Below are 16,588 nucleotides of genomic sequence, written 5' to 3' on the forward strand. Positions count from 1 at the left end.
CCTCATCCTCCTCTCTACAGGGAGTGCTTAGGCGAAACACCTGTGGAACAGTGCTCTCTCCGCGCCAGCGAGCGCATCTGTTGGGAAACATCTACCCTCATCCTCCTCTCTACAGGGAGTGCTTAGGCGAAACACCTGTGGAACAGTGCTCTCTCCACACCAGCGAGTGCATCTGCTTGTATATATCTACCCTCCTCTTCCTCTTCTTCCTCTCTGCAGCGTGTAAAGATGCGAAACACCTCTGAAACATTGCTCTCTCCACGCCAGCGAGCGCATCTGCTTGGTTACATTTACCCTCAACTTCCACTCTGCAGCGAGTGCAGAGAAGAAACACCCATGGAACAGTGCTCTCTCGGCTCCAGCGAGCGCATCTGCTGGGTTACATCTACCCTCATCCTCCTCTCTGCAGGGAGTGCAGAGGCGAAACACCCATAGAACAGTGCTCTCTCCGCGCCAGCGAACAGTGCTCTCTCCGCGCCAGCGAGCGCATCTGCTGGGATACATCTACCCTCCTCTTCCTCTCTGCGGCGAGTGCAGAGGCGAGACACCTGCGGAACAGGGCTCTCTCTGCGTAGCGAGCGCAGCTGCTGGGATATATCTACATTCCTCTTCCTCTCTGCAGTGAGTGCAGAGGCACCACACCCGTGAAACAGTGCTCTCTCCGCGCCAGCGAACGCAGCTGCTGGGATACATCTACCCTCCTTTTCTTCTCTGCAGCGAGTGCAGAGGCGAAACACCCGTGGAACAGTGCTCTCTCTGCGCCAGTGAGCTCTTCTGCTCGGATACATCTACCCTCCTCTTCCTCTCTGCAGCGAGTGCAGAGGCGACACACCCGAGGAACAGTGCTCTCTCAGCGCCCGCGAGCGCATCTGCTTGTATATATCCACCCTCCTCTTCCTCTCTGCAGTGTGTGCAGATGCGAAACACCTGTGAAACATTGCTCTCCCCGCGCCAGCGAGCGCATCTGCTTGGTTACATTTACCCTCCTCGTTCTCTCTGTAGCGCGTGCAGAGGCGAAACACACGTGGAACAGTGCTCCCTCCGCTCCAGCGAGTGCATCTGCTGGGTTACATCTACCCTCATCCTCCTCTCTGCAGGGAGTGCAGAGGCGAAACACCCATAGAACAGTGCTCTCTCCGCGCCAGCGAACAGTGCTCTCTCCGCGCCAGCGAGGGCATCTGCTGGGATATATCTACACTCCTCTTCCTCTCTGCAGTGAGTGCAGAGGCAACACACCCGTGGAACAGTGCTCTCTCCGCGCCAGCGAGCGCAGCTGCTGGGATACATCTACCCTCCTTTTCCTCTCTGGAGCGAGTGCAGATGCAAAACACCCGTGGAGCAGTGCTCTCTCCGCGCAAGCGAGCGCAGCTGCTGGGATACATCTACCCTCCTCTTCCTGTCTGCAGCGAGTGCAGAGGCGACGCACCCGTGGAAAAGTGCTCTCTTCCAGCCAGCGAGCGCATCTGCTGGTACACATCAACCCTCCTCTTCCTCTCTGCAGCTTGTGTGGAGGCAACACACCCGAGGAACAGTGCTCTCTCCGCGCCAGCGAGCACATCTTCTGGGATACATCTACCCTCCTCTTCCTGTCTGCAGCGAGTGCAGAGGCGACACACCCGTGGAAAAGTGCTCTCTTCGCGCCAGCGAGCGCATCTGCTGGGATACATCTACCCTCCTCTTCCTCTCTACGGCGAGTGCAGAGGCGAAACACTCGTGGAACAGTGCTGTCTCCGCGTCAGCGAGCGCAGCTCCTGGGATATATCTGCCGATCTCTTCCTCCCTGCTGCGAGTGCAGAGGCGACATACCCGTGGAACAGTGCTCTCTCCGCGCCAGCGAGCACATCTTCTGGGATACATCTACCCTCCTCTTCCTGTCTGCAGCGAGTGCAGAGGCGACACACCCGTGGAAAAGTGCTCTCTTCGCGCCAGCGAGCGCATCTGCTGGGATACATCTACCCTCCTCTTCCTCTCTACGGCGAGTGCAGAGGCGAAACACCCGTTGAATAGCACTCTCTCTGCGTCCAGCGAGCGCATCTGCTGTTATACATCTATCCTCCTCTTCCTCTCTGCAGCAAGTGCAGAGGCGACACACCCGTGGAACAGGGCTCTCTCTGCGCCAACGGGCACATCTGCTGGGATACATCTAGCCTCCTCTTCCTCTCTGCAGCAAGTGCAGAGGCGAAACACCCATGGAACAATGCTCTCTCCGCGCCAGCGAGCGCATCCGTTGAGATACATCTACCATCATCCTTCTCTCTGCAGGGAGTGCAGCAGCGAAACACCTGTGGAACAGTACTCTCGCCGCGCATGCGAGCGCATCTGCTTGTATATATCTACCCTCCTCTTGCTCTCTGCAGCGTGTGCAGAGGCGAAACACCTCTGTAACATTGCTCTCTCCGCGCCAGCGAGCGCATCTGCTTGGTTACATTTACCCTCCTCTTCCTCTCTGCAGCATGTGCAGAGGAGAAAAACCTGTGAAACATTGCTCTCTCCGCGCCAGCGAGCGCATCTGCTTGGTTACCTTTACCCTCCTCTTCCTCTCTGTAGCGAGTGCAGAGGCGAAACACCCATGGAACTGTGCTCCCTCTGCTCCAGCGAGCGCATCTGCTGGGATACATATACACTCCTCTTCCTCTCTGCAGCAAGTGCAGAGGCGAAACACACGTGGAACAATGCTCTCTCCGCGCCAGTGAGCACATCTGCTGGGATACATCTACCCTCATCCTCCTCTCTGCAGGGAGTGCAGAGGCGAAACACCCGCGGAACAGTGCTCTCTCCGCGCCAGCGAGTGCATCTAATGGTATAGATCTACCCTCCACTTCCTGTCTGCAGTGTGTGCAGAGGCGAAACACCCGTAAAACAGTGCTCTCTCCGCGCGAGCAAGCGCATCTGCTTGATTACACTTACCCTCCTCTACCTTTCTGCAGCGCGTGCAGAGGCGAAACACCCTTGGAACAGTGCTCTCTTCGCGCCAGCAAGCGCAGCTGCTGGGATATATCTACCCTCCTCTTCCTCTCTGCAGCGAGTGAAGAGGCGATACACCCGTGGAACAGTGCTAAATCGGCGCCGGCGAGCGCATCTTCTGGGTTACATTTACCCAACTCTCCCTCTCTGTAGCAAGTGCAGAGGCTAAACACCAGTGGAACAGTGCTTTCTCCGCGCATGCGAGCGCATCTGCTGGGATACATCTACCCTTCTCTTCCTCTGCAGCGAGTGCAGAGCCGAAACAACCGTGGAACAGTGCTCTCTCCACGTAAGCGAGCGTATCTGCTTGGTTACATTTACCCTCCTCTTCCTCTCTGCAGCGAGTGCAGAGGCCAAACACCCGTGGAACAGTGCTCTCTCTGCGCCAGCGAGCGCAGCTGCTGGGATATATCTACACTCCTCTTCCTCTCTGCAGTGAGTGCAGAGGCAACACACCCGTGGAACAGTGCTCTCTCCGCGCCAGCGAGCGCAGCTGCTGGGATACATCTACCCTCCTTTTCCTCTCTGGAGCGAGTGCAGATGCAAAACACCCGTGGAAAAGTGCTCTCTCCGCGTCAGCGAGCGCATCTGCTGGGATACATCTACCCTCCTCTTCCTCTCTACGGCGAGTGCAGAGGCGACACACCCGTGGAAAAGTGCTCTCTTCGCGCCAGCGAGCGCATCTGCTGGGATACATCTACCCTCCTCTTCCTCTCTACGGCGAGTGCAGAGGCGAAACACCCGTTGAATAGCACTCTCTCTGCGTCCAGCGAGCGCATCTGCTGTTATACATCTATCCTCCTCTTCCTCTCTGCAGCAAGTGCAGAGGCGACACACCCGTGGAACAGGGCTCTCTCTGCGCCAACGGGCACATCTGCTGGGATACATCTAGCCTCCTCTTCCTCTCTGCAGCAAGTGCAGAGGCGAAACACCCATGGAACAATGCTCTCTCCGCGCCAGCGAGCGCATCCGTTGAGATACATCTACCGTCATCCTTCTCTCTGCAGGGAGTGCAGCAGCGAAACACCTGTGGAACAGTACTCTCGCCGCGCATGCGAGCGCATCTGCTTGTATATATCTACCCTCCCCTTGCTCTCTGCAGCGTGTGCAGAGGCGAAACACCTCTGTAACATTGCTCTCTCCGCGCCAGCGAGCGCATCTGCTTGGTTACATTTACCCTCCTCTTCCTCTCTGCAGCATGTGCAGAGGAGAAAAACCTGTGAAACATTGCTCTCTCCGCGCCAGCGAGCGCATCTGCTTGGTTACCTTTACCCTCCTCTTCCTCTCTGTAGCGAGTGCAGAGGCGAAACACCCATGGAACTGTGCTCCCTCCGCTCCAGCGAGCGCATCTGCTGGGATACATCTACCCTCATCCTCCTCTCTGCAGGGAGTGCAGAGGCGAAACACCCGCGGAACAGTGCTCTCTCCGCGCCAGCGAGTGCATCTAATGGTATAGATCTACCCTCCACTTCCTCTCTGCAGTGTGTGCAGAGGCGAAACACCCGTAAACAGTGCTCTCTCCGCGCGAGCAAGCGCATCTGCTTGATTACACTTACCCTCCTCTACCTTTCTGCAGCGCGTGCAGAGGCGAAACACCCTTGGAACAGTGCTCTCTTCGCGCCAGCAAGCGCAGCTGCTGGGACATATCTACCCTCCTCTTCCTCTCTGCAGCGAGTGAAGAGGCAATACACCTGTGGAACAGTGCTAAATCGGCGCCGGCGAGCGCATCTTCTGGGTTACATTTACCCAACTCTCCCTCTCTGTAGCAAGTGCAGAGGCTAAACACCTGTGGAACAGTGCTTTCTCCGCGCATGCGAGCGCATCTGCTGGGATACATCTACCCTTCTCTTCCTCTGCAGCGAGTGCAGAGCCGAAACAACCGTGGAACAGTGCTCTCTCCACGTAAGCGAGCGCATCTGCTTGGTTACATTTACCCTCCTCTTCCTCTCTGCAGCGAGTGCAGAGGCGAAACACAGGTGGAACAGTGCTCTCTCCGCGCCAGCGAGCACATCTGCTGGGATACATCTGCCCTCCTCTTCCTCTCTGTAGTTTGTATAGGGGCGAAACACCCGTGGAACAGTGCTCTCTCCGCGCCAGCGAGCGCATCTGATGGTATACATCTACCCTCCTCTTCCTCTCTGCAGCGTGTGCAGAGGCGAAACCCCCGTAAAACAGTGCTGTCTGCTCCAGCAAGCGCATCTGCTTGGTTACACTTACCCTCCTCGTTCTCCCTGTAGCGCGTGCAGAGGCGAAACACCCGTGGAACAGTGCTCTCTCCGTGCCGGCGAGCGCATCTTCTGGGTTTCATTTACCCTCCTCTACCTCTCTGCAGCGCGTGCAGAGGCGGAACACCCGTGGAACAATGCTCTGTTCGCGCCAGCAAGCGCAGGTGCTGGGATATATCCACCCTCCTCTTCCTCTCTGCAGCGAGTGAAGAGGCAACACACCCGTGGAACGGTGCTCTATCCGCGCCGGCGAGCACATCTTCTGGGTTACATTTGCCCAACTCTCCCTCTCTGTAGCAAGTGCAGAGGCTAAACACCTGTGGAACAGTGCTCTCTCCGCGCATCCGAGCGCATCTGCTGGCATACATCTATCCTCCTCTTCCTCTGCAGCGAGTGCAGAGCCGAAACACCCATGGAACAGTGCTCTCTCCGCGCAAGCGAGCGCAGCTGCTGGGATATACCTACCCTCCTCTTTCTCTCTGCAGCGAGTGCAGTGGCTACACACCCGTGGAACAATGCTCTCTCCGCGCCAGCGAGCGCATCTGTTGGGAAACATCTACCCTCATCCTCCTCTCTACAGGGAGTGCTTAGGCGAAACACCTGTGGAACAGTGCTCTCTCCACACCAGCGAGTGCATCTGCTTGTATATATCTACCCTCCTCTGCCTCTTCTTCCTCTCTGCAGCGTGTAAAGATGCGAAACACCTCTGAAACATTGCTCTCTCCACGCCAGCGAGCGCATCTGCTTGGTTACATTTACCCTCAACTTCCACTCTGCAGCGAGTGCAGAGAAGAAACACCCATGGAACAGTGCTCTCTCCGCTCCAGCGAGCGCATCTGCTGGGTTACATCTACCCTCATCCTCCTCTCTGCAGGGAGTGCAGAGGCGAAACACCCATAGAACAGTGCTCTCTCCGCGCCAGCGAACAGTGCTCTCTCCGCGCCAGCGAGCGCATCTGCTGGGATACATCTACCCTCCTCTTCCTCTCTGCGGCGAGTGCAGAGGCGAGACACCTGCGGAACAGGGCTCTCTCTGCGTAGCGAGCGCAGCTGCTGGGATATATCTACATTCCTCTTCCTCTCTGCAGTGAGTGCAGAGGCACCACACCCGTGAAACAGTGCTCTCTCCGCGCCAGCGAACGCAGCTGCTGGGATACATCTACCCTCCTTTTCTTCTCTGCAGCGAGTGCAGAGGCGAAACACCCGTGGAACAGTGCTCTCTCTGCGCCAGTGAGCTCTTCTGCTCGGATACATCTACCCTCCTCTTCCTCTCTGCAGCGAGTGCAGAGGCGACACACCCGAGGAACAGTGCTCTCTCAGCGCCCGCGAGCGCATCTGCTTGTATATATCCACCCTCCTCTTCCTCTCTGCAGTGTGTGCAGATGCGAAACACCTGTGAAACATTGCTCTCCCCGCGCCAGCGAGCGCATCTGCTTGGTTACATTTACCCTCCTCGTTCTCTCTGTAGCGCGTGCAGAGGCGAAACACACGTGGAACAGTGCTCCCTCCGCTCCAGCGAGTGCATCTGCTGGGTTACATCTACCCTCATCCTCCTCTCTGCAGGGAGTGCAGAGGCGAAACACCCATAGAACAGTGCTCTCTCCGCGCCAGCGAACAGTGCTCTCTCCGCGCCAGCGAGCGCATCTGCTGGGATATATCTACACTCCTCTTCCTCTCTGCAGTGAGTGCAGAGGCAACACACCCGTGGAACAGTGCTCTCTCCGCGCCAGCGAGCGCAGCTGCTGGGATACATCTACCCTCCTTTTCCTCTCTGGAGCGAGTGCAGATGCAAAACACCCGTGGAGCAGTGCTCTCTCCGCGCAAGCGAGCGCAGCTGCTGGGATACATCTACCCTCCTCTTCCTGTCTGCAGCGAGTGCAGAGGCGACGCACCCGTGGAAAAGTGCTCTCTTCCAGCCAGCGAGCGCATCTGCTGGTACACATCAACCCTCCTCTTCCTCTCTGCAGCTTGTGTGGAGGCAACACACCCGAGGAACAGTGCTCTCTCCGCGCCAGCGAGCACATCTTCTGGGATACATCTACCCTCCTCTTCCTGTCTGCAGCGAGTGCAGAGGCGACACACCCGTGGAAAAGTGCTCTCTTCGCGCCAGCGAGCGCATCTGCTGGGATACATCTACCCTCCTCTTCCTCTCTACGGCGAGTGCAGAGGCGAAACACTCGTGGAACAGTGCTGTCTCCGCGTCAGCGAGCGCAGCTCCTGGGATATATCTGCCGATCTCTTCCTCCCTGCTGCGAGTGCAGAGGCGACATACCCGTGGAACAGTGCTCTCTCCGCGCCAGCGAGCACATCTTCTGGGATACATCTACCCTCCTCTTCCTGTCTGCAGCGAGTGCAGAGGCGACACACCCGTGGAAAAGTGCTCTCTTCGCGCCAGCGAGCGCATCTGCTGGGATACATCTACCCTCCTCTTCCTCTCTACAGCGAGTGCAGAGGCGAAACACCCGTTGAATAGCACTCTCTCTGCGTCCAGCGAGCGCATCTGCTGTTATACATCTATCCTCCTCTTCCTCTCTGCAGCAAGTGCAGAGGCGACACACCCGTGGAACAGGGCTCTCTCTGTGCCAACGGGCACATCTGCTGGGATACATCTAGCCTCCTCTTCCTCTCTGCAGCAAGTGCAGAGGCGAAACACCCATGGAACAATGCTCTCTCCGCGCCAGCGAGCGCATCCGTTGAGATACATCTACCGTCATCCTTCTCTCTGCAGGGAGTGCAGCAGCGAAACACCTGTGGAACAGTACTCTCGCCGCGCATGCGAGCGCATCTGCTTGTATATATCTACCCTCCTCTTGCTCTCTGCAGCGTGTACAGAGGCGAAACACCTCTGTAACATTGCTCTCTTTGCGCCAGCGAGCGCATCTGCTTGGTTACATTTACCCTCCTCTTCCTCTGTGCAGCATGTGCAGAGGAGAAAAACCTGTGAAACATTGCTCTCTCCGCGCCAGCGAGCGCATCTGCTTGGTTACCTTTACCCTCCTCTTCCTCTCTGTAGCGAGTGCAGAGGCGAAACACCCATGGAACTGTGCTCCCTCCGCTCCAGCGAGCGCATCTGCTGGGATACATATACACTCCTCTTCCTCTCTGCAGCAAGTGCAGAGGCGAAACACACGTGGAACAATGCTCTCTCCGCGCCAGTGAGCACATCTGCTGGGATACATCTACCCTCATCCTCCTCTCTGCAGGGAGTGCAGAGGCGAAACACCCGCGGAACAGTGCTCTCTCCGCGCCAGCGAGTGCATCTAATGGTATAGATCTACCCTCCACTTCCTCTCTGCAGTGTGTGCAGAGGCGAAACTTCCGTAAAACAGTGCTCTCTCCGCGCGAGCAAGCGCATCTGCTTGATTACACTTACCCTCCTCTACCTTTCTGCAGCGCGTGCAGAGGCGAAACACCCTTGGAACAGTGCTCTCTTCGCGCCAGCAAGCGCAGCTGCTGGGATATATCTACTCTCCTCTTCCTCTCTGCAGCGAGTGAAGAGGCAATACACCCATGGAACAGTGCTAAATCGGCGCCGGCGAGCGCATCTTCTGGGTTACATTTACCCAACTCTCCCTCTCTGTAGCAAGTGCAGAGGCTAAACACCTGTGGAACAGTGCTTTCTCCGCGCATGCGAGCGCATCTGCTGGGATACATCTACCCTTCTCTTCCTCTGCAGCGAGTGCAGAGCCGAAAGAACCGTGGAACAGTGCTCTCTCCACGTAAGCGAGCGTATCTGCTTGGTTACATTTACCCTCCTCTTCCTCTCTGCAGCGAGTGCAGAGGCCAAACACCCGTGGAACAGTGCTCTCTCTGCGCCAGCGAGCGCAGCTGCTGGGATATATCTACACTCCTCTTCCTCTCTGCAGTGAGTGCAGAGGCAACACACCCGTGGAACAGTGCTCTCTCCGCGCCAGCGAGCGCAGCTGCTGGGATACATCTACCCTCCTTTTCCTCTCTGGAGCGAGTGCAGATGCAAAACACCCGAGGAACAGTGCTCTCTCCGCGCCAGCGAGCACATCTTCTGGGATACATCTACCCTCCTCTTCCTGTCTGCAGCGAGTGCAGAGGCGACACACCCGTGGAAAAGTGCTCTCTTCGCGCCAGCGAGCGCATCTGCTGGGATACATCTACCCTCCTCTTCCTCTCTACGGCGAGTGCAGAGGCGAAACACCCATGGAACAATGCTCTCTCCGCGCCAGCGAGCGCATCCGTTGAGATACATCTACCGTCATCCTTCTCTCTGCAGGGAGTGCAGCAGCGAAACACCTGTGGAACAGTACTCTCGCCGCGCATGCGAGCGCATCTGCTTGTATATATCTACCCTCCTCTTGCTCTCTGCAGCGTGTGCAGAGGCGAAACACCTCTGTAACATTGCTCTCTCCGCGCCAGCGAGCGCATCTGCTTGGTTACCTTTACCCTCCTCTTCCTCTCTGTAGCGAGTGCAGAGGCGAAACACCCATGGAACTGTGCTCCCTCCGCCCTAGCGAGCGCATCTGCTGGGATACATATACACTCCTCTTCCTCTCTGCAGCAAGTGCAGAGGCGAAACACACGTGGAACAATGCTCTCTCCGCGCCAGTGAGCACATCTGCTGGGATACATCTACCCTCATCCTCCTCTCTGCAGGGAGTGCAGAGGCGAAACACCCGCGGAACAGTGCTCTCTCCGCGCCAGCGAGTGCATCTAATGGTATAGATCTACCCTCCACTTCCTCTCTGCAGTGTGTGCAGAGGCGAAACACCCGTAAAACAGTGCTCTCTCCGCGCGAGCAAGCGCATCTGCTTGATTACACTTACCCTCCTCTACCTTTCTGCAGCGCGTGCAGAGGCGAAACACCCTTGGAACAGTGCTCTCTTCGCGCCAGCAAGCGCAGCTGCTGGGATATATCTACCCTCCTCTTCCTCTCTGCAGCGAGTGAAGAGGCAATACACCCGTGGAACAGTGCTAAATCGGTGCCGGCGAGCGCATCTTCTGCGTTACATTTACCCAACTCTCCCTCTCTGTAGCAAGTGCAGAGGCTAAACACCTGTGGAACAGTGCTTTCTCCGCGCATGCGAGCGCATCTCCTGGGATACATCTACCATTCTCTTCCTCTGCAGCGAGTGCAGAGCCGAAACAACCGTGGAACAGTGCTCTCTCCACGTAAGCGAGCGCATCTGCTTGGTTACATTTACCCTCCTCTTCCTCTCTGCAGCGAGTGCAGAGGCGAAACACAGGTGGAACAGTGCTCTCTCCGCGTCAGCGAGCACATCTGCAGGGATACATCTGCCCTCCTCTTCCTCTCTGTAGTTTGTATAGAGGCGAAACACCCGTGGAACAGTGCTCTCTCCGCACCAGCGAGCGCATCTGATGGTATACATCTACCCTCCTCTTCCTCTCTGCAGCGTGTGCAGAGGCGAAACCCCCGTAAAACAGTGCTGTCTGCTCCAGCAAGCGCATCTGCTTGGTTACACTTACCCTCCTCGTTCTCCCTGTAGCGCGTGCAGAGGCGAAACACCCGTGGAACAGTGCTCTCTCCGTGCCGGCGAGCGCATCTTCTGGGTTACATTTACCCTCCTCTACCTCTCTGCAGCGCGTGCAGAGGCGAAACACCCGTGGAACAATGCTCTGTTCGCGCCAGCAAGCGCAGGTGCTGGGATATATCCACCCTCCTCTTCCTCTCTGCAGCGAGTGAAGAGGCAACACACCCGTGGAACAGTGCTCTATCCGCGCCGGCGAGCGCATCTTCTGGGTTACATTTGCCCAACTCTCCCTCTCTGTAGCAAGTGCAGAGGCTAAACACCTGTGGAACAGTGCTCTCTCCGCGCATGCGAGCGCATCTGCTGGCATACATCTATCCTCCTCTTCCTCTGCAGCGAGTGCAGAGCCGAAACACCCATGGAACAGTGCTGTCTCCGCGCAAGCGAGCGCAGCTGCTGGGATATACCTACCCTCCTCTTTCTCTCTGCAGCGAGTGCAGAGGCTACACACCCGTGGAACAATGCTCTCTCCGCGCCAGCGAGCGCATCTGTTGGGAAACATCTACCCTCATCCTCCTTCTACAGGGAGTGCTTAGGCGAAACACATGTGGAACAGTGCTCTCTCCACACCAGCGAGTGCATCTGCTTGTATATATCTACCCTCCTCTTCCTCCTCTTCCTCTCTGCAGTGTGTAAAGATGCGAAACACCTATGAAACATTGCTCTCTCCACGCCAGCGAGCGCATCTGCTTGGTTACATTTACCCTAAACTTCCTCTCTGCAGCGAGTGCAGAGGCGAAACACCCATGGAACAGTGCTCTCTCCGCTCCAGCGAGCGCATCTGCTGGGTTACATCTACCCTCATCCTCCTCTCTGCAGGGAGTGCAGAGGCGAAACACCCATGGAACAGTGCTCTCTCCGCGCCAGCGAGCGCATCTGCTGGGATACATCTACCCTCCTCTTCCTCTCTGCGGCGAGTGCTGAGGCGAGACACCTGCGGAACAGGGCTCTCTCTGCGTAGCGAGCTCAGCTGCTGGGATATATCTACATTCCTCTTCCTCTCTGCAGTGAGTGCAGAGGCACCACACCCGTGAAACAGTGCTCTCTCCGCGCCAGCGAATGCAGCTGCTGGGATACATCTACCCTCCTTTTCTTCTCTGCAGCGAGTGCAGAGGCGAAACACCCTTGGAACAATGCTCTCTCCGCGCCAGCGAGCGCATCTGTTGATACATCTACCCTCATCCTCCTCTCTGCAAGGAGTGCGGAGGCGAAACACCTGTGGAACAGGGCTCTCTCCGCGCCAGCGAGCGCATCTGCTTGTATATATCTACCCTCCTCTTCCTCTTTGCAGCGTGTGCAGAGGTGAAACACTTGTGGAACTTTGCTCCCTCCGCTCCAGCGAGCGCATCTGCTGGGATACATTTACCCTCCCCTTCCTCTCTGCAGCAAGTGCAGAGGCGAAACACCCGTGGAACAGTGCTCTCTTCGCGCCAGCGAGCGCATCTGCTGAGATACATCTACCCTCCTCTTCCTCTCTGTAGTTAGTGCAGAGGCGAAACACCCGTGGAAGTGTGCTCTCTGCGCCAGCAAGCTCTTCTAATCGGATACATCTACTCTCCTCTTCCTCTCTGCAGCGCGTGCAGAGGCGAAACATCCGTGGAACAGTGCTCTCTCCGCGCCATCGAGCGCATCTGATGGTATACATCTACCCTCCTCGTTCTCTTTTTAGCGCGTGCAGAGGCGAAACCCCGTGGAACAGTGCTCTCTCCGCGCCAGCGAGCGCAGCTGCTGGGATATATCTACCCTCCTCTTCCTCTCTGCAGCGAGTGAAGAGGCAACACACCCATGGCACAGTCCTCTATCCGCGCCATTGAGCACATCTTCTGGGTTACATTTACCCAACTCTCCCTCTCTGTAGCAAGTGCAGAGGCTAAACACCTGTGGAACAGTGCTCTCTCCGCGCATGCGAGCGCATCTGCTGGGATACATCTACCCTCCTCTTTCTTCCTCTGCAGCGAGTGCAGATCCGAAACACCCGTGGAACAGTGCTCTCTCCGCACAAGCGAGCGCAGCTGCTGGCATACATATATCCTCCTCTTCCTCCCTGCTGCGAGTGCAGAGGCGACACACCCGTGGAACAATGCTCTCTCCGTGCCAACGAGCACATCTGCTCGGATACATCTAACCTCATCCTCCTCTCTACAGGGAGTGCAGAGGCGAAACACCTGTGGAACAGTGCTCTTCCGCGCCAGCGAGCGCATCTGCTTGTATATATCTACCCTCCTCTTCCTCTCTGCAGCGTGTGCAGAGGCAAAACACCTGTGAAACATTGCTCTCTCCGCGCCAGCGAGCGCATCTGCTGGGGTACATCTACCGTCATCCTCCTCTCTGCAGGGAGTGCAGAGGCAAAACACCCGTGGAACAGTGCTCTCTCCGCGCCAGCGAGCGCAGCTGCTGGGATATATCTACACTCCTCTTCCTCTCTGCAGCGAGTGCAGAGGCAACACAGCTGTGGAACAGTGCTCTCTCCGCATCAGCGAGCGCAGCTGCTGGGATACTTCTACCCTCCTCGTCCTCTCTGCAGCGAGTGCAGAGGCGAAACACCCGTGGAACAGTGCTCTCTAGCGCCAAAGAGCACATCTGCTGGATTGCATCTACCCTCCTCTTCCTCTCTGCAGCGTGTGCAGAGGCAAAACACCTGTGAAACATTGCTCTCTCCGCGCCAGCGAGTGCATCTGCTGGGATACATATACCCTCCTCTTCCTCTCTGCAGCAAGTGCAGAGGCGAAACACCGTGGAACAATGCTCTCTCCGCGCCAGCGAGCACATCTGCTGGGATACATCTACCCTCATCCTCCTCTCTGCAGGGAGGGCAGAGACGAAACACCGGTAGAACAGTGCTCTCTCCGCGCCAGCGAGCGCATCTGATGGGATACATCTACCTTCATCCTCCTCTCTGCAGGGAGGGCAGAGACGAAACACCCGTGGAACAGTGCTCTCTCCGCGCCAGCGAGCGCATCTGATGGTATACATCTACCCTCCTCTTCCTCTCTGCAGCGTGTGCAGAGGTGAAACACCAGTAAAACAGTGCTCTCTGCGCCAGCAAGTGCATCTGCTTGATTACACTTACCCTCCTCGTTCTCTCTGTAGCGCGTGCAGAGGCGAAACACCTCTGAAACATTGCTCTCTCCGCGCCAGCGAGCGTATCTGCAGGGATACATTCACCCTCCTCTTCCTCTCTGGAGCGAGTGCAGAGGCGAAACACCCGTGCAACAGTGCTCTCTCCGCGCCAGCGAGCACATCTGCTTGTACACATCTACCCTCTTCTTCCTCTCTGCAGCGTGTGCAGAGGCAACACACCCGAGGAACAGTGCTCTCTCCGCGCCAGCGAGCGCATCTTCTGGGTTACATTTACCCTCCTGTACCTCTCTGCAGCGCGTGCAGAGGCGAAACACCCGTGGAACAGTGCTCTCTTCGCGCCAGCAAGCGCAGCTGCTGGGATATATCTACCCTCCTCTTCCTCTCTGCAGCGAGTGAAGAGGCAACACACCCGTGGAACAGTGCTCTATCCGCGCCGGCGAGCGCATCTTCTGGGTTACATTTACCCAACTCTCCCTCTCTGTAGCAAGTGCAGAGGCTAAACACCTGTGGAACAGTGCTCTCTCCGCGCATGCAAGCGCATCTGCTGGGATACTTCTACCCTCCTCTTCCTCTGCAGCGAGTGCAGAGCCGAAACACCCGTGCACAGTGCTCTCTCCGCACAAGCGAGCGCAGCTGCTGGGATACATCTAACCTTCTCTTCCTCCCTGCTGCGAGTGCAGAGGCGACATACCCGTTGAACAGTGCACTCTCCGCGCCAACGAGCACTTCTGCTGGGATACATCTATCCTCCTCTTCCTCTCTGCAGCGTGTGCAGAGGCGAAACACCAGTAAAAGAGTGCTCTCTGCGCCAGCAAGTGCATCTGCTTGATTACACTTACCCTCCTCGTTCTCTCTGTAGTGCGTGCAGAGGCGAAACACCCGTGGAACAGTGCTCTCTCCGCGCCAGCGAGCGCATCTGCTGGCATACATCTATCCTCCTCTTCCTCTGCAGCGAGTGCAGAGCCGAAACACCCATGGAACAGTGCTCTCTCCGCGCAAGCGAGCACAGCTGCTGGGATATACCTACCCTCCTCTTTCTCTCTGCAGCGAGTGCAGAGGCTACACACCCGTGGAACAATGCTCTCTACGCGCCAGCGAGCGCATCTGTTGGGATACATCTACCCTCATCCTCCTCTCTGCAGGGAGTGCAGAGGCGAAACTCCCATGGAACAGTGCTCTCTCCGCGCCAGCGAGCGCATCTGCTGGGATACATCTACCCTCCTCTTCCTCTCTGCGGCGAGTGCAGAGGCGAGACACCTGCGGAACAGGGCTCTCTCTGCTCCAGCGAGCGCAGCTGCTGGGATATATCTACATTCCTCTTCCTCTCTGCAGTGAGTGCAGAGGCACCACACCCGTGAAACAGTGCTCTCTCCGCGCCAGCGAACGCAGCTGCTGGGATACATCTACCCTCCTTTTCTTCTCTGCAGCGAGTGCAGAGGCGAAACACCCGTGGAACAGTGCTCTCTCCGCGCCAATGAGCACATGTGCTGGATTACATCTATCCTCATCTTCCTCTCTGCAGCAAGTGCATAGGCGAAACACCCTTGGAACAATGCTCTCTCCGCGCCAGCGAGCGCATCTGTTGATACATCTATCCTCATCCTCCTCTCTGCAAGGAGTGCGGAGGCGAAACACCTGTGGAACAGGGCTCTCTCCGCGCCAGCGAGCGCATCTGCTTGTATATATCTACCCTCCTCTTCCTCTTTGCAGCGTGTGCAGAGGTGAAACACTTGTGGAACTTTGCTCCCTCCGCTCCAGCGAGCGCATCTGCTGGGATACATTTACCCTCCCCTTCCTCTCTGCAGCAAGTGCAGAGGCGAAACACCCGTGGAACAGTGCTCTCTTCGCGCCAGCGAGCGCATCTGCTGAGATACATCTACCCTCCTCTTCCTCTCTGTAGTTAGTGCAGAGGCGAAACACCCGTGGAACAGTGCTCTCTGCACCAGCAAGCTCTTCTAATCGGATACATCTACTCTCCTCTTCCTCTCTGCAGCGCGTGCAGAGGCGAAACATCCGTGGAACAGTGCTCTCTCCGCGCCAGCGAGCGCATCTGATGGTATACATCTACCCTCCTCGTTCTCTTTTTAGCGCGTGCAGAGGCGAAACACCCGTGGAACAGTGCTCTCTCCGCGCCAGCGAGCGCAGCTGCTGGGACATATCTACCCTCCTCTTCCTCTCTGCAGCGAGTGAAGAGGCAACACACCCATGGCACAGTCCTCTATCCGCGCCATTGAGCACATCTTCTGGGTTACATTTAACCAACTCTCCCTCTCTGTAGCAAGTGCAGAGGCTAAACACCTGTGGAACAGTGCTCTCTCCGCGCATGCGAGAGCATCTGCTGGGATACATCTACCCTCCTCTTTCTTCCTCTGCAGCGAGTGCAGATCCGAAACACCCGTGGAACAGTGCTCTCTCCGCACAAGCGAGCGCAGCTGCTGGCATACATATATCCTCCTCTTCCTCCCTGCTGCGAGTGCAGAGGCGACACACCCGTGGAACAATGCTCTCTCCGTGCCAACGAGCACATCTGCTCGGATACATCTAACCTCATCCTCCTCTCTACAGGGAGTGCAGAGGCGAAACACCTGTGGAACAGTGCTCTTCCGCGCCAGCGAGCGCATCTGCTTGTATATATCTACCCTCCTCTTCCTCTCTGCAGCGTGTGCAGAGGCAAAACACCTGTGAAACATTGCTCTCTCCGCGCCAGCGAGCGCATCTGCTGGGGTACATCTACCGTCATCCTCCTCTCTGCAGGGAGTGCAGAGGCAAAACACCCGTGGAACAGTGCTCTCTCCGCGCC

The sequence above is a fragment of the Amblyomma maculatum genome, chromosome 7 (genome assembly GCF_055883805.1).
Source record: "Amblyomma maculatum isolate TAMU_Amacu chromosome 7, ASM5588380v1, whole genome shotgun sequence".
NCBI classification, from domain to species: Eukaryota; Metazoa; Arthropoda; class Arachnida; order Ixodida; family Ixodidae; genus Amblyomma; species Amblyomma maculatum.